This window comes from Lepus europaeus, chromosome 6 (genome assembly GCF_033115175.1).
Source record: "Lepus europaeus isolate LE1 chromosome 6, mLepTim1.pri, whole genome shotgun sequence".
NCBI lineage: Eukaryota > Metazoa > Chordata > Mammalia > Lagomorpha > Leporidae > Lepus > Lepus europaeus.
The window spans coordinates 117,277,256-117,298,479 of record NC_084832.1 but is presented as its reverse complement, the minus strand read 5'-3'; the positions used below and the strand labels follow the sequence as shown (position 1 = coordinate 117,298,479).

At 43.4% G+C, this 21,224-nt stretch overlaps 1 protein-coding gene across 3 annotated transcripts in view; it reads left to right on the top strand.

Annotated features, from left to right (window-relative positions):
- DNAI7 (dynein axonemal intermediate chain 7) overlaps window positions 1–21,224 on the top strand; it is a 102,011-nt gene that overhangs the window by 51,429 nt on the left and 29,358 nt on the right. The gene's annotated exons all lie outside the window — the stretch shown is intronic.

The following is a 21,224-nucleotide window of genomic DNA, read 5'->3' as shown; positions in this document are numbered from 1 at the left end:
AAGGACATTAGCGACAAATGGTCTACAGAGAAACAGTAAGAATATGGGAGTTACAGGGTCAAGGAGAGACAACAACCAGGATTTCCACCATCCATTGCTGGGCCAGAATTATTATCTGTTGAGCCTGATGCTGGAGTTGTTGGGTCTCATTCAAGAAATAGTGAATATGGTTTTGTATCTATGGTTTGACCCAAAAACATTCTTGGAGTAAGACACAGACACCCTCTTGGGAAGCAGTTAGCATGTCTGACTGCCTGCCTAGTACAAAGGACTGGGCTTAGCCACCCTAGGCAGCATTTAACTGGGCAACGCCCATGTTTCGTTTTTTCCTAAAGGATGGGGACCCCGTTCAGGCTTCTTCTTGGGAGTCTGGTACAGGAACTTTACTGTTTTTCTGTACCCAGGGATTCGTAACCTGTTAATTTGAGAAATGCTGCAGCTGTCCCAAGGTTGTGGTAATAGGGATTGCTGCATGGCCTGTACGCTCCTGAGGGCCAGTCTGTCTTCCCCAAAAGTGAAGACAAGGCCAGGAAGAAATTGCCTGGAGGACTAACTGCTTTCTCCCTGGATATCCAGGGAAGTTGGGAATGTTAGTTAAATGTCCAGGGCCAGAGTCTCACATGGCGAGTGAGATAAGCGACTGCTGGATTATCTTTATCCTCTCAAGAGGTGGGTTCTTGACGTTCTCATGAGGGCCTGTCCAAATAGCTGCAGCACTGTCGATAAACCCTTACGACTTCACACATTGTCCAGGTTAGCTGTTGCTTTGTGCCTGTTTGCTAACTCATTTAAAGTTAATAGGAATTGACAGGAGGCAGTTTTCGGTTTAATAATCACTGGGTTGGTGTTAAGGTCTAGCCAGGTGTGTGTGGGGCCCAGACCTGTCTAGCTCTGCACGTGGGGTTCTGGGAGAGACATCACAAGGAGGTGTGAACTCCCTTAGGGAAGGCGTGCCATTGACTCCCACTGCCTGGCTGGACAGGAAGGCGAGCTGGCCATTGAAGAAGTTGGCACTGAACAGGCAGCATCTCTGAAAGGAGGCTTAGAGTCTCACCTCGGACGTCGCGGACCCCAGTGTCCCCTCAATAGCAGTGGTTACTCGGGAAGCCGGGCGGGGCAAAAGGCTTCTTGAGCTTAGGGCCAGCAGGGTATGTGGTTCTGATACGTGAGTCCTTCAACCCCAGGGCTGTTCTGTTTCTAGTGACCCAACTCCTGGCGGAGCTGACAGGGCTCTTGGGAAGCTGGCTTCTGTCACAATAGAAAAGTAGGGTTCCCTCATGGAAAACAGGTGCTACTGGGGGGGAGGGGGGCACTGGCTTTGTTGGGTCCTTTTGACTCCAGAATACCACAGAAAGCAACTGTCCGGTGGGCCTGCCTCCTCTCCTCTCCTCTGCTGTTTCTGCCTGGCTCACTCCTGTTCCTCCTGGTCTACAAAAATAGACATGGATGCAGTCTTTAGGATATCAGCGAAGGGGGTGCTCTGTCCCAACCCTCGTTTTTGAAGTTTACTTCTGACCATTTTTTTGAGAATGTTTGCATCTATGTTGATCAGGAATGGTAGCCTATAGTTCTGTCTTTGTTGTGGCTTTGTCTGGTTTTGGTATTGGGATAATTCTGGTCTGCTGGAGTGATTTGGGAAGGGTTCTCTCCCTTTCAATTTTTTTGTGAAATACTTGGATAATAATTCTTTACCAAAATACAGAATTCAGCAGGAAAGCCATCTGGTGCTGGGCTCTTTTGTTGGGAGACTTTTTATTACTGATTTAATTGCATGACTCATTATTGATATGATCAGGTTTTCTGTGCTTCCACAGTTTAATTTTGGTAAGTCCTTTGTATACAGGAATTTATTTCTGCCAGGTTTTCAGCGAGTTGGCATATAGTTGTTCCTAATTGTCCCTAATGATTCTTCGTATTTCTGCAGTGTCAGTTATAATATCCTCTGTTTGAGATCTGAATTTGAATATTCATTTTTTCTTAGCCTAGCTACAGGCTTACTGATTTTAACCCAACTCTTTATTTCATTGATATTATATTTTTTGTAGTCTATGTCATTTCTTTAAAAAAGACCGTGTATTTATTTGAAACACAGAGTAGCAGAGAGAGAGAGAGATCGTCCATCTACTGGTTCACTCCCCAGATGGCCGCATCAGCCAGGAATGAGCCATCCAGAAGCCAGGAGCTTCTTCGAGGTCACCCACGTGGGTGTGGGGCCCGAAGCACTCGGGCCATCTTCTACTGCTTTCCCAGGAGCATTAGCAGGAAGCTGTATTGGAAGTGGAGCGGACAGGACTGGGACTGGTGCCATTGGGAACTGGACACTACAGGCCAGGGCATTAACCCACTGCACTACAGCGCTGGCCCCAACTGTGCATTTCACAAGGCGTGTTATATGTTATGCACTCTAGATCAATGAATGAATGATAGTTAAGTGATGAATGGCAGGTTATGGCTTGAGGCTGATTGTTGTGAATGCCCTGTGTAGGAACAGGAAAATTTTTCTGTTTGACAGATGCCTAAGGCTCTCTCCAGGACATCTGGGAGTGCCAGAAGTGGTCTCTGCTACGTTTAGGGAAGGTCTGAGCCTGTCCGTAGAAACTCTCTCAGCTTTGCACCCCGGAGCCCCAGGAGTCCGTGGTGATGAACTTGGGTGCCACAACTGCAGGGCCCCAGGAAAGCTGTGTTGCTCACAATCCACCAAGAATCCACAAATGAGCAGGAAGCAGTACTTCTCCTGAAGCTGGTAGTTACCTGTCCTCCCAGCCACGTGGGAACTGCTGTGACTTTCAGTGTAGTGTTTAACACTAATTGTGTGTGTTGAGGGGAGCAAAACATTTTCTAAACCTTGAGAACTGGCATGTACATTCACAAAATCCAACAGCTGTGTGTGGACTGTGGCTCACCTATAAGACCAGTAGAAAAACTTACTGTCTTCAGTTTTAGGGGAAGAAATTTCAGTTTCTTAAAATGTTTTGTTTGTTTAGGGTGAACTGCTTGGCTTTAAAATTTTAGATTGGGACGCTTATTTTTGGGGGGGAGGCATGTGAGCATCTTTTTAAAAATTTTAAAATTTTTTTTTATTTTTGACAGGCAGAGTGGATAGTGAGAGAGAGAGACAGAGAGAAAGGTCTTCCTTTGCCATTGGTTCAGCCTCCAATGGCCGCTGCGGCCAGCCCACTGCGCTGATCCGAAGCCGGAAGCCAGGTGCTTCTCCTGGTCTCCCATGCAGGTGCAGGGCCCAAGCACTTGGGCCATCCTCCACTGCCTTCCTGGTCCATAGCAGAGAGCTGGACTGGAAGAGGGGCAACCAGGACAGAATCCGGCGCCCCGACCGGGACTAGAACCCAGTATGCTGGCACCGCAAGGTGGAGGATTAGCCTATTGAGCCGCAGCGCCTGTCCATCTTTTTTTTTTTTAACTTTTATTTAATGCATATAAATTTCCAAAGTACAGCTTATGGATTACAATGGCTTCCCCTCCCCCCATAACTTCCCTCCCACCCACAACCCTTCCATCTCCCACTCCCTATCCCCTTCCATTCACATCAAGATTCATTTTCAATTCTCTTTATATACAGATCAGTTTAGTATATATTAAGTGAAGCTTTCAACAGTTTGCACCCACACAGAAACACAAAGTGTAAAATACTGTTTGAGTACTAGTATAGCATTAAATCACAATGCACAGCACCTTAAGGGCAGAGATCCTACATGAGGAGTAAGTGCACAGTGACTCCTGTTGTTGACCCAACAAATTGACACTCTTGTTTATGGTGTCAGTAGTCACCCTAGGCTCTTGTCATGAGTTGCCAAGGCTATGGAGGTCTTTTGAGTTTGCCGACTCTGATCATATTTAGGCAAGGTCATAGTCAAAGTGGAAGTTCTCTCCTCCCTTCAGAGAAAGGTACCTCCTTCTTTGATGACCTGTTCTTTCCACTGGAATCTGCATCCCATATGGGCACCTATGCATATCCTGGCTGCTCCTCTTCTGATCCAGCTCCCTGCTAACCTGCCTGGGAAAGCAGTGGGAGATGGCCCAAGTACTTGGGCCCCTGCACCCACGCAGGAGACCTGGAAGAAGCTCCTTGGGCTTCAGATCGGCCCAGCTCCCACTGTTGTGGCCATTTGGGGAGTGAACCAGCAGCCAGAAGACCTCTCTCTCTGTCCCTCTCTCTGTAACTCTGCCTCTCAAATAAATAAATAAATAAATAAATCTTTTCTTAAAAAAAGGGGTTGGCCACTAGAGGGCTCTTAATACCACATTTTAGTTAGTTTAAGCATTATAATATTGTAGGAATTGGATAATACTGTCTTTTTAATTAATTATATAAAATATTTACAAAAACCTAGCTGAAATATAGCATACTTATGAGAGATGGTTTTTATATGCTAATTATTTTCAGAAATATTTTAGTGTTTTAAGGGGATATATGACAGAATGTGAGCCTTTCCAGTGTTGTTTTGTTTTTTTTTGTTTTTTTTTTTTTAAGATTTATTTGTTTGAAAGGCAGAGTTACAGAGAACAAGAACTTCCATCCACTGGGTCTCTCCCCAAATGGCTGGACCTGGGCCATTATGAAACCAGGAGCCAGGAGCTTCTTTGGGATCTCCCATGTGGGTGCTGGGGCCCAGGTGCTTGAGCCATTTTCTGCTGCTTGCCTAGGTAGGTTAGCAGGGAGCAGAGTCAAAACCGGTACCCACATGGGATAAGTATTGTAGGTAGCAGCTTTACCTGCTAAGCCACAACGCTAGCCCTTCAACTTTTTTAAAGAATTAATTTGGCAGAGAGAGAGGTAAGGAAAGTGCCCACCCACTGATTGACTCACCAAATGCCTGTAGCAGCCAGGGACCAAAGATTGGAGCAGAGACCTCAGCTAGGATCTCCCACGTGGGTAATGGGAGTCCAACCACTTGAGCCATCACCTGCTACATTCCAGGCTCTGCATTGGCTGGAGCTGGAATCACCAGCTGGGAATTAAACCCAGGACTCCCGAGTGGGTGTGAGCATCACAGCCAGCAGCTGAACTGCTAGGCCCAACCCCTGCCCAGGTCTTTCAAATGTTAAAATCTTAATTTAAAAGCAGTCTCTTTCTTTAAGATACTCTGAACAAATGGATAAAGGATTTAACATAAATATTTTATTTATGACATTTATGTATAACATGAGTTATAAAACATTTACAAAGCACCTGCTGCAATGAATTCTACATGATAGTTGGTTTTAATGAGCTGGCCATATTGTGGAGAAGGTTAGCAAACTTTCTGATGTGTGCAATAAAGGATTATGTGTGGGGATTAAGAGATAAAAATGAATCTGAAAGTTAAAAAACTGAACATCTTGGAAGCCTTCTCTTTTGAGATAAAATTTGAGCTGAATCTTCTAATAGAGGTGCTTAAGGGAAAAGTTACTCTTGTGAGAAGGGAGGGTATGGGTTCATGAAGCAGCCTTTGAGATTTTGGTACTTGTTGGAATCACTGTAGATAAATTAAAAACGTGTTTATGAGATTAGTCCATGCAAGACAGCTCATAGAAAAGTTCCTTGATATGCAACAGCCCACAAAACATTTTTGTGGTCATACCCTGGGTCTTGCTCTTACCTCCTCAGTTAATAAATACTTTGTGAATGGCTACCTCTGTGTGGTAGATGCTGTTCTGGCCCTCAGGAAATAGGAGTGAAAGGATAAACAAAGTTCCCACTCTGACAGTTTGTATACAAGTCAAGAGAAATCATCAACAATAATTTTTTAAAAAATATAAGACACTTGTAATAGATGCCTTGCCCAAAGTTAAACAGAATGAAACTGATGGTGGCTTTTGGGCAGTTTGGTTGGGCCTGTTTGATGAGGTATTGTTTAATTTGAGACAGAAATGACAAGAAGGAATCAGCCATGTAGTGATTAAGGTAAAAATACTTGAGTCTTCAGAAACAGGTACTACACAGGTCATAAGACAGAAATAAGGACAAGTAGAAGGCAGAGGGTAGCCTGGGATAAGGTCAATAAAGCAGGCAGAAGCCAGCTAAAGCAGGGTTTTGCAGGCCTGATCGAGAGCTTGGCCTTTCAATACAGATACAGTGGGAAGCTCTTAGGGTAGGAGAGTGACATGATTTGATGTATGGCTTGGGAAGTTTACACCGGCTACCATGGAATGATTTGTGAGGGATCACAGGATAAAGCACCATGTCTACTGTTAGAACCTCCATCGAGGCATGAGAGGTCATAGTGGCTTGAAGAAATGTGGTAGTAAGAGTTGTGGGGGGCAGTTTACTGCAGCTCAGTTCACAATAGCTAAGATATGGAATCAACCCAGATGTCCTTCAGCTGATGACTAGATAAAGAAATCGCGGTATAATATAGTATGGACTACTACTCAGCCATAAAAAAAAAAAAATGCAGTCCTGTTTGTTGCAACACAATGAATGCAACTGGAAACCATTATACTTCGTGAAATAAGCCAGCCCCAGAAAGACAAATGCCATGTTTTTCCCTGATCTGTGGTAACTAGTAGAATACCCGAAGAATGTAATGTGGATAAGCAAAATTGACATTTTGAGATTTGATGATTGCTGACAGCCTTGTCTCTAGTGTTGAGGAACAGTGTTCTTTTCTTCTTACTATTTATTGAATTCTTTACTTAGTGTAGGGTTATTCTTACGAGTATAAAACAAAGTAGGTCATTGTAAAAAAAATTTTTTTTAAACTTTTATTTAATGAATATAAATTTCCAAAGTACAGCTTATGGGTTACAATGGCTTCCCCCCTCCCATAATTTCCCTCCCACCCGCAACCCTCCCCTTTCCCGCTCCCTTTCCCCTTCCATTCACATCAAGATTCATTTTCAATTCTCTTTATATACAGAAGATCAGTTTAGTACATATTAGGTAAAGATTTCAACAGTTTGCCCATATAGCAACATAAAGTGAAAAAACTACCATTGGAGTACTAATTATAGCATTAAATAACAATGTATAGCACATTAAAGACAGAGATCCTACATAATAGTTTTTTTAAAAAATTAATTAATTTTCTATGCCATTTCCAATTTAACACCAGGTTTTTTTTTCATTTCCAATTCTCTTTATATACAGTAGATCGATTCAGTATATAATTAGTGAAGACCTCATCAGTTTGTACCCACACAGAAACACAAAGTATAAAAAATACTGTTTCAGTACTAGTTATAGCATCACTTCACATTAGACAACACGTTAAGGACAGATCCCACATGGGGTGTAAGTACACAGTGACTCCTGTTGCTGACTTAACAATTTGACACTCCTGTTCATGGCGTCAGTAATCTCCCTAGGCTCTAGTCATGAGTTGCCATGGCTATGGAAGCCTTTAGAGTTCGCTGACTTTGATCTTATTCCGATAGGGTCATAGTCAAAGTGGAAGTTCTCTCCTCCCTTCGAAGAAAGGTACCTGCTTCTTTGATGGCCCCGTTCTTTCCATGATATCTTGGCTTTCCATGCCTACTATACTCTCATGGGCTCTTCAGCCAGATCCGATTGCCTTGAGGGCTGATTCTGAGGCCAGAGTGTTGTTTAGGACATCTGCCATTCTATGAGTCTGCTGTGTATCCCGCTTCCCATGTTGGATCTTTCTCTCCCTTTTTGATTCTATCAGTTAGTATTAGCAGATACTTGTCTTGTTTGTGTGATCCCTTTGACTCTTAGACCTATCAGAGCCATCAATTGTGAGCTGAAATTGATCACTTGGACTAGTGCGATGGCATTGGTAGATGCCACCTTGGGGGATTGTGTTGGAATCCCCTGGCACATTTCTAACTCCACCATTTGTGGCAAGTCCGATTGAGCATGTTCTAAATTGTACATCTCCTCCCTCTCTTTTTCCACTCTTAAATTTAACAGGGATCACTTTTCAGTTAAAATTCAAACACCTAAGAATAATTGTGTGATAATTACAGACTTCAACCACTAGTACTAGAACAACAACAACAACAACAACAAATACTAAAAAGGATAAAGTATTACATTGTACATCTAGAGTCAGGACAAGAGCTGATCAGGTCATTGTTTCTTATAGTGTCCATTTCACTTCAACAGGTTTCCCCTTTGGTGCTCAGTTGTCGCCGATCAGGGAAAACAAATGATATTTGTCTCTTTGGGACTGGCTTAATTCACTCAGCATGATGTTTTCCAGATTGCTCCATCTTGTTGCAAATGACTGGGTTTCGTTGTTTCTTACTGCTGTATAGTATTCTATGGAGTACATGTCCCATAATTTCTTTATCCACTCTACTGTTGATGGGCATTTGGGTTGGTTCCAGGTCTTAGCTATTGTGAATTGAGCTGCAATAAACATTAATGTGCAGATGGCTTTTTTATTTGCCAAATTAGTTTCCTTTGGGTAAATTCCAAGGAGTGGGATGGCTGGGTTGTATAGTAGGGTTATGTTCAGGTTTCTGAGGAATCTCCAGACAGACTTCCATAGTGGCTTAACCAGTTTGCATTCCCACCAACAGTGGGTTAGTGTCCCTTTTTCCCCACATCCTCTCCAGCATCTGTTGTTGGTAGATTTCTGAATGTGAGCCATTCTCACCGGGGTGAGATGGAACCTCATTGTGGTTTTGATTTGCATTTCTCTGATTGCTAGTGATCTTGAACATTTTTTCATGTGTCTGTTGGCCATTTGGATTTCCTCTTTCGAAAAATGTCTATTGAGGTCCTTGGCCCATCTCTTAAGTGGGTTGTTTGTTTTGTTGTTGTGGATTTTCTTGATTTCTTTGTGGATTCTGGTTATCAATCCTTTATCTGTAGTATAGTTTGCAAATATTTTTTCCCATTCTGTTGGTTGCCTCTTCACTTTCCTGACTGTTTCTTTTGAAGTACAGAAAGGTATGGGTCTTGCTTCAAGCTTCTGCATGTGGAAATCCAATTTTCCCAGCACCATTTATTGAATAGACTGTCCTTATTCCAGGGATTAGATTTGGATCTTTGGTCGAATGTAAGTTGGCTGTAGATGTTTGGATTGATTTCTGGTGTTTCTATTCTGTTCCATTGGTCTATCCATCTGTTTCTGTACCAGTACCATGCTGTTTTGATAACAACTGCCCTGTAGTATGTCCTGAAATCAGGTATTGTGATGCCTCCGGCTTTGTTTTTGTTGTACAGGATTGCTTTGGCTATTCGAGGTCTTCTGTGTCTCCATATGAATTTCAGCATCATTTTTTCCAGATCTGAGAAGAAGGTCTTTGGTATCTTGATTGGTATTGCATTGAACGTATAAATTGCTTTTGGGAGAATAGACATTTTGATGATGTTGATTCTTCCAATCCATGAGCATGGAAGATTTCTCCATTTTTTGGTGTCCTCTTCTATTTCTTTCTTTAAGGTTTTGTAGTTTTCATCGTAGAGATCTTTAACGTCTTTGGTTAAGTTTATTCCAAGGTATTTGATTGTTTTTGTAGCTATTGTGAATGGGATTGATTTTAGAAGTTCTTCCTCCGCCGTGGCATTGTCTGTGTATACAAAGGCTGTTGATTTTTATGGATTGATTTTATATCCTGCTACTTTGCCAAACTCTTCGATGAGTTCCAGCAGTCTCTTAGTAGAGTTCTTTGGGTCCCCTAAATAAAGAATCATATCATCTGCAAAGAGGGATAGTTTGAGTTCGTCCTTCCCGATTTGTATCCCTTTAATTTCTTTTTCTTGCCTAATAGCTCTGGCCAAAACTTCCAGAACTATATTGAATAGCAGTGGTGAGAGTGGGCATCCCTGTGTGGTACCAGATTTCAGTGGAAATGCTTCCAACTTTTCCCCATTCAATAGGATGTTGGCCGTGGGCTTTTCATATATTGCTTTGATTGTATTGAGGAATGTTCCTTCCATACCCAGTTTGCTTAGAGTTTTCATCATGAAAGGGTGTTGTATTTTATCAAATGCTTTCTCTGCGTCTATTGAGAGAATCATATGGTTTTTCTTCTGCAGTCTGTTAATGTAGTGTATTACGTTGATTGTTTTGCAAATGTTGAACCATCCCTGCATACCGGGGATGAATCCCACTTGGTCTGGGTGGATGATCTTTCTGATGTGTTGTTGCATTCTATTGGCCAGAATTTTATTGAGGATTTTTGCATCTATGTTCATCAGGGATATTGGTCTGTAATTCTCTTTCAATGTTGCATCTCTTTCTGGCTTAGGAATTAAGGTGATGGTGGCTTCATAGAAAGAATTTGGGAGGATTCCCTCTTTTTCGATTGCTCTGAATAGTTTGAGAAGAATTGGAGTTAGTTCTTCTCTAAATGTCTGGTAGAACTCAGCAGTGAATCCATCTGGCCCTGGGCTTTTCTTTGTTGGGAGGGCCTTTATTACTGTTTCAATTTCTGTGTCAGTTATTGGTCTGTTTAGGTTTTCTATGTCTTCCTGGCTCAATTTAGGGAGGTTGTATGTGTCCAAGAATCTGTCCATTTCTGATAGATTTCCCTGTTTGCTGGCATACAAGTCCTTGTAGTAATTTCTGATGATTCTTTTTATTTCTGTGGCGTCTGTTGTTACGTTTCCCTTTTCATCTCTGATCCTATTGATTTGGGTCTTTTCTTTTTTTAGTTAGTTGGGCCAATGGGGTGTCAATTTTGTTTATTTTTTCAAAAAACCAGCTCCTCGTTTGGCTGATTTTTTGTAATGTTTTTTTTGGATTCAATCCTGTTGATTTCTTCTTTGATTTTAATTATTTCTCTTCTCCTACTGGGTTTGGGTTTGGTTTGCTGCAGATTTTCTAGATCCTTGAGATGACTTGAAAGCTCATCTATTTGGTGCCTTTCCAATTTCTTGATGTAGGCACCTATTGATATAAACTTTCCTCTTAACACTGCTTTTGTTGTATCCCATAGGTTTTGGTATGTTGTGGTGTTATCCTCATTTACTTCCAGAAAATTTTTGATTTCTCTTTTAATTTCTTCTATGACCCATTGTTCATTCAGGAGCATGTTGTTCAATCTCCATGTGTTTGCACGTGCTCTAGGGATTCCTGAGTTGCTAATTTCCAATTTCATTCCTTTGTGGTCTGAGAAGCTGCATGGTATGATTCTAATTCTTTTGAATTTGCTGAGACTTGCTTTATGGCCTAGTATGTGGTCAATCCTAGAGAGGGTTCCATGTACTGCTGAGAAGAATGTAAAGTCCTTAGATGTAGGATGAAATGTTCTGTAGATATCTGTTAGATCCATTTGGGCTATAGTGTCATTTAAATCTACTGTCTCCTTGTTGATCTTCTGTCCTGTTGATCTGTCTATCTCTGAGAGTGGAGTATTGAAGTCCCCCAGTACTATTGTATTGGAGTCTAAGTCTCCCTTTAAGTCCCTTAACAAGTCTTTTAAATAAGCTGGTGCCCTGTAATTAGGTGCATATACATTGATAATCGTTATATCTTCCTGTTGAATGGTTCCCTTAATCATTATATAGTGCCCCTCTTTGTCTCTCCTAACAGTTTTTGTGGTCAAGTTTATGTTGTCCGATATTAAGATGGCTACGCCCGCTCTCTTTTCATTTCTGTTGGCGTGGTATATCTTTTTCCAGCCTTTCACTTTCAGCCTGTATGGATCATTGTTGGAAAGATGAGTTTCTTGTAAGCAGCAAAAAGATGGGTTTTGTTCCTTAACCCAATCAGCCAATCGGTGTCTTTTAACTGGACAGTTCAAGCCATTAACATTCAATGTGACTATTGAGAAGCAGTAACTTTGCCCTGCCATTTGCCAAAGATACTTTCTAATATATAGTTTGAGATTCCTGTGATCTTTTGGTTTGAGGTTTCCTTCCTTTACCTTCTTTAATTTTGGTGACCGTGTTTCTGTGTTTCTGTATGTAACACATCTTTAAGCATCTTTTGCAGGGCTGGACGAGTGGCGACAAATTCTTTCAATTTCTGTTTGCTGTGAAAGGTCTTTATTTCACCTTCATTCATAAATGAGAGCTTTGCAGGATATAATATTCTGGGCTGGCAGTTTTTCTCTCTTAGTACCTGGGCTATGTCTCGCCATTCTCTCCTAGCTTGTAGGGTTTCTGAAGAGAAGTCAGCTGTGAGTCTAATTGGAGATCCTCTAAGAGTAATCTGGCGTTTCTCTCTTGCACATTTTAGGATCTTTTCTTTATGTTTCACTGTGGTGAGTTTGATTACAACATGTCTTGGTGAGGATCTCTTTTGGTCATGTTTATTGGGGGTTCTATGAGCTTCCTGTACTATGATGTCTCTGTCCTTCTCCAAACCTGGAAAATTTTCTGCTAGTATCTCACTAAAAAGGCCTTCTAATCCTTTCTCCCTCTCCATGCCTTCAGGAACTCCTAGGACCCGAATGTTGGGTTTTTTAATAGTACCCTGTAGATTCCCGACAATATTTTTTAGATTTCTAATTTCCTCTTCTTTTCTTTGGTTTGCCTGTTTCCTTTCCTGTTCTCTGTCTTCTAATTCCGATATTCTCTCTTCTGCTTCACCCATTCTGTTTTTAAGGCTTTCTAATGTGTTTGTCATTTGATCTATTGAATTCTTCATTTCATTATGGTTTCTAGTCACTATCACAGTTTCTTGTTCTACTAGTTGTTTCATTGCATTTTGATTCCTCCTTAATATTTCATTTTCACGAGAGAGGTTTTCTATCTTGTCCATTAAGGATTTCTGTAGTTCAAGAATTTGTTTTTGAGAACTTCTTAATGATCTTACCAATTTTTTGAGATCTGCTTCTTGCATTTCTTCTATCTCATCATCTTCATAATCTTGGCTTGGGGTGCCTTTTTCATTTGGGGGCATGAGAGTGTCTTCCTTGCTCTTGTTACCTTGGTTTCTACGTTTGTTTGGCATCTTGGAGGTGTGGCCAAAGAGCTCTGATTGGTTCTTCAGTGTTGCCTAGGCTAAAGAGTTTGTTTTTCTTATGTAAAGTGGTCCCTGCTCTTTGTCTTTCTGGGGTTTGTAAGGGGAGTGCAGAGAGGCTAGTGTCCCAGCTGGTTCCCCCCCCCCCTTTTTTTTTTTCTTCCAGTCAGCCTGGTGTAGTTCCCCCTCCCCACCGTGTGAGCTCAGACCAAGGTCTAACCTTCGCGGCCAATGTCTCGGGTTACCTGTGCTTCCAGCGCTGCGGCTCAAATTCTGTGGGTGGGCTTCTGTAGCTGGGTTCACTGTTTTCCCAACTCTAGTGGCCCCCGTGTCCGTGGCGCGGCTCAGTGCGAGTCGGGTCGGGGGGTCGGGTCGGCGCAACGCAGCTGGGCGCTGCTAGGTGCGGCTCAGGGCGGCTCCGTCGGTCATTGTAAAAATTAAAGAACACGGAAGGAAGAGGGAGGGTAGGAGCGTGGGCTAAAGAGAGGATAGAATGGGAAGTATCACTGTGCTCCTAGATCTGTATATGTGACACACATGAATTTGTTCACCTTAAAAAAATAATGAAGAGAAAACCAGTTGTGGAAGGTGGCAGGTGTTAAGTTGGCACAACAGTTAACTCCTGGTTGGGGAGGCCTTCATTCCCTATCAGAGTGTTCCACTTCATATTAAGCTTCCTGCCAATGCACTGTCTGGGTGGCAACAGTGATGGCTCAAGTAAATGAATCCCTGCTCTTCACATGGAAAACCTAGCTTGATTAAGTTCTTCCTGGCTTTGACCTGGTTCACGCCTGGCTGCTGTGGGTAGAGAGTGAGCCAGTGGAGGAAAGGTTGTGTGTGTGTATGCATGCCTTTCAAATAAAGAAAAGAAGTAAGTGGGGAGATGGATGTGTTTTAGAGGATCTTGTTGAGTTTTTATTTTGAGAGACTATGCAGATGGTGGTGCAGCTTACTGAGGTGGACAGGATACAACAGGACAAGCTAGTTGAGAGCGGCAGCCGAGTAAGAGTTTATTTGGGTCATGGTGTATATACAATACACAAGTGGTTATTTTAGGTAGAATCTGGAGTTGCAGGAAAAGTCAAAAAAAAAGCAACCATGTGTGCCTAGGATGTACTGTACTTCTGGAGTCGTTGCACAATGTGTTGGCCTAATGTGCCTCACTGGCTTACATATGGGAATCAGTGACATATACCTGGCACTTAAAGCCACAGGATATAATGAGATTTCAGCAGACTCAGGTTAATCATTTTTTGTTATTTAAGAGACAGGGAGAGGTAATAGGAAGACAAAGATCTCCCATCAACTGGTTTACCCCTTAACTGTCTGCAACAGCTAGAGCTGGGCCAGGTTGAAGCCAGGAGCTGGGTCTCCCACAGGAGTGGCAGGGATGCAATTACTTGAGCCATCAACTGCTGCCTCCCAAGGTGCACAGTAGCAGGAAACTGGAGTTGGGAGTAGAGCTGGGACTGGAATCCAGGCCCTCGAATATGAGATGAGGACCTCCTAAACAGTGTCCTCTACACAGCACTAAATGCCCAGCCATCCCATCAGGATAATCATGTGTAACTTTGGTCCAAAACAAAGCAAGTAATGCCATGTTTTCATTTCTGAAGTTAAAATTTTAAATTATCTTTCAATGAAAAAATTGGATTTAATGTCTCAACTTATTTTGTATAGCCCTTTTTAGATGATGAATAAAAAGTGAAACATTCAAATTTGAACATTTATGCTGACATTTTACAGATCAAATGGCAATATCAAGATCACCTATTTCATTAATAACTGTATAATTCTCTTCAAATACTTTGATTTTTATGGCTTTTTGTTGGTTTAGTTATGTTTTTACATTTAGATCTTTCATCCATCTGGAATTTATTTTAGTATAAAGTGGGAAGAATGAATCTAAATTTATTTTATTGCAGATCTTAGCCAACTGTCTAAAAATTCTTAGCATATAAATCTAAGCTTTTCCATTCATCTGAAATGCTCTATGCTGAATTCCCAAGTGGCTCCTAACATCTACTTTTGGAATCTGTATTCTGTTTTCACTGATCCATCTACTTATAATCAACATTGTGTTTTTATATCAAATGCAGATTACACACATATCAAAAGCATTTCCATGTTATAATATCTGCGCATTTTTCAAGTTATAATGAAAAATGTTTTGCTGGCATTCCATGAAGTTCATCCATATTAGAGGACAGTCTGAGACCGAGTCAAAACATCAGTGAAAACTTTTACTTCCACTATGGTGTCTGCTTCATATTCTCTTAAGATTTCCAAGAAAACGTGTTTTTGGAAAGTACTAGTTTTTATAAATTTGTAAATTTAATGTAATAAAAGTTCTAGTTGGCAGTTTTTGAGATTTGACAAAGCATTCTTAAAACATACCTAAAATTTAAAAGAAAAATGGGGCCAACCAGTTTTATAAAAGAACTTTGATTACCAGATATGAAAGTGATGGAAATAGGAATAAAGGAATGTGTTTTAAGCTTCGCGGCCAGCAAACAAAAGGAACTTTATAATGTGAGGAGCTGTGGAGGTTCACTGGGAGCACACAAGGCGGGGTTATGCTGTGATGACACAGCTGCCGTGAGGACATTCACACCTTCTCTCTGAAATCTTAACTATTGACTCTGCTGAAAGAAACTCACTATACACAATTACTAGGAGAAAAAATAGGCATATTAATTTGTGTACATGAGTCATGCAAAGTCAAACTCAAAGGAAGGCTACAGTGGTTGAAGTTTAAATATCCTCTCCCCGGAAGAGAGGGAAGTCGGGGACATAGGGAATTTGCAGAGGGAGTAAGTGGTGTTCAGGGGAGGTGAGTGACCGTGAAGAGAAGACAGTGGCCTGAAGAGAAGCCCTCTGGGCCTCAGATACGGATTCTGACTGTCCAGTCTGCAAGTAGAAGCAGGAACTTCAAAGAAAACTCTGCTTGGGGTGATGGCAAAGTCAGGGCAGGCTAGAGGGCCTTTGTCTCTGAGGCAGCGTCTTAGGCCTTCCACTTCGCTGTAGTTCAAGTACGCAGCTTGCCAGAACACTGTACTCACAGGTATGACTTTCTGAGCCCCAACATGGCCCTCACAGGAAAACATTCTAGAACAGTCAAGATTCAGGAGCTGGCCCTCGAGAGTAAACCCACCCTCTGCTTCCTTCATCGAGAAGTTGAACTCCAAGAATGAACAATTCAGCTTAGAATAATATAAAATACATTTTTGAATTATGTAAAGGCAGTGTAGTAAGTACAAGATTACTGTTTCTCAGCTGAGAATATAGAAACTGACCCACTCTTGTTTTTGCCCACTGAAGCACTGTAGTTACCAAGGGGGAAGTTCAACCAAGGAAGTCTGAACTGCTAATACCCCTTCAAGGTCATAAACCAGTTTGGTCTAAAATCTTAGGAGAGTTCCGACTTTGAAGATACGTATTAGCCTCATCTCCTTATTGGTCTGGTATCTCTGGTATTTTTAATGATTCTAATCCTTCCCACCAAGAAGAAATGCAACTTACATTTTAAAGGCAGATAGTATCAAAAGGCCTCCTGGATGTCCCCCAGACATCACAGATGTAACCTATCCACAGTTGAGTTACTTCCTTTCCCCCATAGCTGTCCTTCCCCTCCTGTCCTCAGTTTCCAGTCTCTGCCTGTCAGTAAGCTGAGTGCAGGCTCTCGGGCCTTGCTGACCTCGCCTCTGTATCCAGCCACCATCACAGCCGTGTTGATTTTACTACCGGTGCTCTGTCAGGTGTGCACCTTGTAGTGGGCCCCGTTGCTTCTGCTTTGGGGGAGATCCGCTCTGTCTTGGGCTTCTCACACTTCACTGAACAATCCATTCACCATCTGGCCACCACCATCATCATCTCTTGGGCAGATTTCTTCCTGTTAGTTCTCTACTGAAGGGCTCTTACGGGTTTCTTTGACCCAGAGGAGAAGTTCAGAATGGCATGCAAAGCTCTTGTGTCTCTCCAGGCTCAGATCTTTCCACCATCCCAGCATGCCTAGCTCTAACCACAGCGGACAGCTTGGGGCACTTGGAACCCTCTGGTTTTTTGCCTGCCTTAAGAAGATGAAAATTCCTTAAGAACCTTGGATTTTTCATTGTTTCTGAATTTCCAGGTCTAGCAATGCCTGTACAACATAGAATCTGTATAAATACCAGTTCAGTGAGTGAGTGTTTCAGAGTATGATGCAAAGAGCTAGAGGAGAACACAACAGTGTTAAAATGGTTCAAGAAGACAGCAAAGCATGATGGTGATTAGAGTAAGGGAGAGGATAGTTTACTAAGGGGACTTTGTGTATCATGGTTGAGGTTGGAAATCCTGGTGGAGTTGACTGGTGACGAGTTTCTGGCTAGCATTCTGGAATTAGGGTGTATTGTTGCTGCAGAAGTGCAGGTGGTATTTGAGGTCAAATGAAAGTTGCCTTATATACTCCAGTCGGCAATCATTGGCACACACATATCAGATGTTCATAGTAACAACAATGTGTTTATCAAGCGCTTTCTAGTATGTTGTTTTATTTCCGTTATTTTATTTGACCCCCAGAGCAGGTAACTCCCTGAGCTTCGGTTTCCTTATTTTTTGGAAATCTTTTCCAAGACATATTATGTCGGGTACACCGTTAGGTACCAGTGATGATGAGGTTAGGAATTTTAAGCTCAGAATGCTTAAATGACTTGTTCGAGGACAGAAAGGTCAGTTACTGGCAAATGTAAGCATAACATTATCCCGCCTGCCCTCATTGTAGTATTCTTCTGACTGTAACAGACTATAATGAGATACTATCTTCCTTAATATCTTTTATATCACTTGGTGCATGGCATCTTGAATTTCCTTGTGAGGCTTACCCAAAATAGACTTCAGAATAACTAGAAGGAGAGCGTGTGGCAGCCCTCGGAGTCTGGCGAGGCCTTATGCAGCCCAGCATAGGATGGGCCATGCTGACATGTGGCCCTGGGCCTGTCCCGCTGTGAATGGGAGGCTGCGCAGGCCCCAGGGCAGCCTGCACCTCTGCCGGGCCCCACCTGGCACGGGCAAGGGCACCATAAAGAGACTTTGCCTACTCTCATGATTGAATATATAAACTTGCAAGAAATGTGTACACAAAGATTTTTATATGGCAGTCTATGAAAGAAACACGTGACAATTCTTCAAGGCGCATTTCTCCCCGGTTTTTTTTTTTTGACGGAGTGGATAGAGAGAGAGACAGAGAGAAAGGTCTTCGTTTTTGCCGTTGGTTCACCCTCCAATGGCCGCTGCGGCGGGCGCATTGCGCTGATCCGAAGGCAGGAGCCAGGAGCTTCTCCTGGTCTCCCATGCGGGTGCAGGGCCCAAGCATTTGGGCCATCCTCCACTGCCTTCCCGGGCCATAGCAGAGAGCTGGCCTGGAAGAGGGGCAACTGGGATAGAATCCGGCACCCCGACCGGGACTAGAACCCGGGGTGCCGGTGCCGCAAGGCGGAGGATTAGCCTGTTGAAAAACGGTGCCGGCCTATCTCCCCGAATTTATACAACAGTGTTGACCCTGCAGGTTCCCCAGGGTGCTGTGGGCTGTTTCGGCTGGCACCGGGGGCAGGCGGGTCTCTTCTTGCTGTAGGTGACTGTTCTGTGGAGCCCTCGTGCCGTCCTCTGTCTGGGAGTGCAGACGCTGTGGTAGAGTCTCCCGGAGGTTTTGAAGGGACAGGAATACTTGGAACAGCAAGTGGGAAGGGAAATGGTAGCCTCTGTTACTGTCTCTGCTCGTGCTTATGAAATTCCTGTTGCCCTCCCAGCTGGGTTTTCTGTGTCCAAAACTAACTGCACGTTTTCCATAAAGAAGTATCACCATCACTGGGAGGAATCAAGCCCTTCCGCTTGATGTGGGGGATTGAGTCCTTGAGAAAGTTCACTGTGGTGACACTGTCGTCCTTCCTGCAAGCGGTGGATTTGGTGCACTTTGATGGTCACTAATCAGATGGAGAGTTGCCGTGGACTCTGCCTTTCCCGAGCTCTAGTCGGCATCAGAATCACCGGGAATCACAGTGCTGGGTCTCTGGCTCGGTGGTTTTGGAGTGGAGTCCAAGAACCTACGTTTCTGACTGCTTTTCACATGATCTCAACTCTATAGACCTAGAGACGCCCAGCCCTAACCCTCAGGCAGTGGGAGTAGGACGGTGTCATCCCTCTGTTCTGCTCGGAGTGGGTTCCGGATTACGCCTGCCTGGAGGATGTCCACTGTCACTGTGGAGCTTACGGGGCACTCCCTTCACCTTGCATTTGTTTCTTTTGTTATAAGGATCTGGTAACTTTCTAGGGTGGCTATCATCTAATGTTGGCAGGAGAAACTGAGACCCTCATTGTCAGTGGGAATGTGAAATTGGTACAGCCATTTTGGAAAACACTCTGTCAGTTCCTCAAAAAATAAGCATTCCATGTACCAGCAGTTCTCCCAGGCATGAGGAGTCTTCAAACAATACATGGAAAATGTGTATTTTATCAACCCTGTGCATGGATTTCAAGATTATTTGCACCAAGTGTGGGTGTTTGGTGTAGTGGTTAAGATGTTGGTTGGGATGCCTGCGTCCCGTATCAGAATGTCTGGGATTGTATTCCAGCTCCAGCTCCTGATTCCGGCTTCCTGGGAAGTAGCAGGAGATGGCTGTAGCAGTGTGGTCCCTGCTTTGGCGTGGCCTGGCCAAGATTCTTGCAGGCACTGGGAAGTGAACCGATGGATATGGAGCTCTCTCTGTCTTTGTGCTTCTCAAATTAAAAAAAAAATTATTATTTTGTATCACATTTTTAAATTCCATTTTCCATGAACTTTTGAAGTCCCTTCTTAGATCCCAAGAGGACTGAAAACATATCCTTGCTCTATGTGACTGTTCATGGTAGCTTTACTCATACAAGGCAAGAGGTAAAATAACCCAAGTGTCAGCCGATGTAGGGATACATGGCATATCCATACAATACTATATTATTCAGCCTTAGCAAGGAATGAAGCTTCATGCTTAAAATGGGTAAACTTGTTTATTTTTTTAAAGTGTTTCTTTTCCATCCATGTGAAAGAGTGACAGACAGTCTTCGACCTGCTGGTTCACTCCCCACATGCCTGCAGTAGCCAGAGTTGGGCCAAGCTGAAGCCAGGAACCAGGAACTCGCTCTGGGTCTCCCTCATGGGCAGCTGCCTCTCGGGGTGCATCAGCAGGGAGCTGGATCACAAGCAGAGGTGCTGGGACTCCGACCACTCTGCTATGGGGTGTGGGCGTCCTGAGCAGCAGCTTCGCCATCTGTGCCACTGCACCTGCTCCCCTGGGTGAAACTTGAAAACGTGATAAGTGAAAGAAGCCCATTACAAAAGCGGCATGCTATATGGCTCCAGTTACATCAAATGCCCAGAATAGGAAAATCCATAGCAATGGAAAAGTTCGTGTTTGCCAGGAGCTGGTAGGGTGCTGGGCTTGAAGAATGAGAACGGACTGCTAATGGCTGGGCGGTGATGACACTGTTCTGAAATTAAGTAGTGGTGATGGTTGTACAACTCTGTCAAGCTCCTGAGCACACTGAATTATAAAAGGCAAATTGGTATGTGAGTTATATCTCAATATAACTGTTCATGGGAAAAATAAATTCTGCCATTGGGGCCAGCGCTGTGGCAAAGTAGGTAAAGCCGCCGCCTGCAGTGCTGGCATCCCATGTGGATGCCAGTTTGAGTCCTGGCTGCTCCACTTCCGATCCAGCTCTCTGCTATGGTCTGGGAGAGAAGTAGAGGAATACTCAAGTTCTTGGGCCTCTGCAGCTGCATGAGAGACCCGAAGAAGCTCCAGGCTCCTGGCTCCAGATCAGCCAAGTTCCAGCCCTTGCGGACATTTGGAGAGAGAACCAACAGATAGAAGACCTCTATCTCTCTCTGCCTCTCTGTAACTCTGCCTTTCTAATAAATAAATACAAATTTTAAAAAATAACTAGAGAACTTATTATTACATTTAAGCAAAATTTACCCATTGGCTAAACCAAATATGGAAATATGCATAATATTTTTATAGCTTGCATTGCTTTCTTGTTTTTGCATTTTATACTTGAGGATTTTCATCGAAGAATCTGTGTCTATGGAAATGTGCTTTCATTTTAATTGCTTTTTAAAATACTGCTTTCGAGGCCGGCGCCACGGCTCAATAGGCTCCGCCTCGCGGCGCCGGCACACCGGGTTCTAGTCCCGGTCGGGGCACCGATCCTGTCCCGGTTGCTCCTCTTCCAGGCCAGCTCTCTGCAGTGGCCTGGGAGTCCAGTGGAGGATGGCCCAAGTGCTTAGGCCCTGCACCCCATGGGAGACCAGGAGAAGCACCTGGCTCCTGGCTTTGGATTAGCGCGGTGCGCCGGCCGCAGCGCGCCTACCGCGGCGGCCATTGGAGGGTG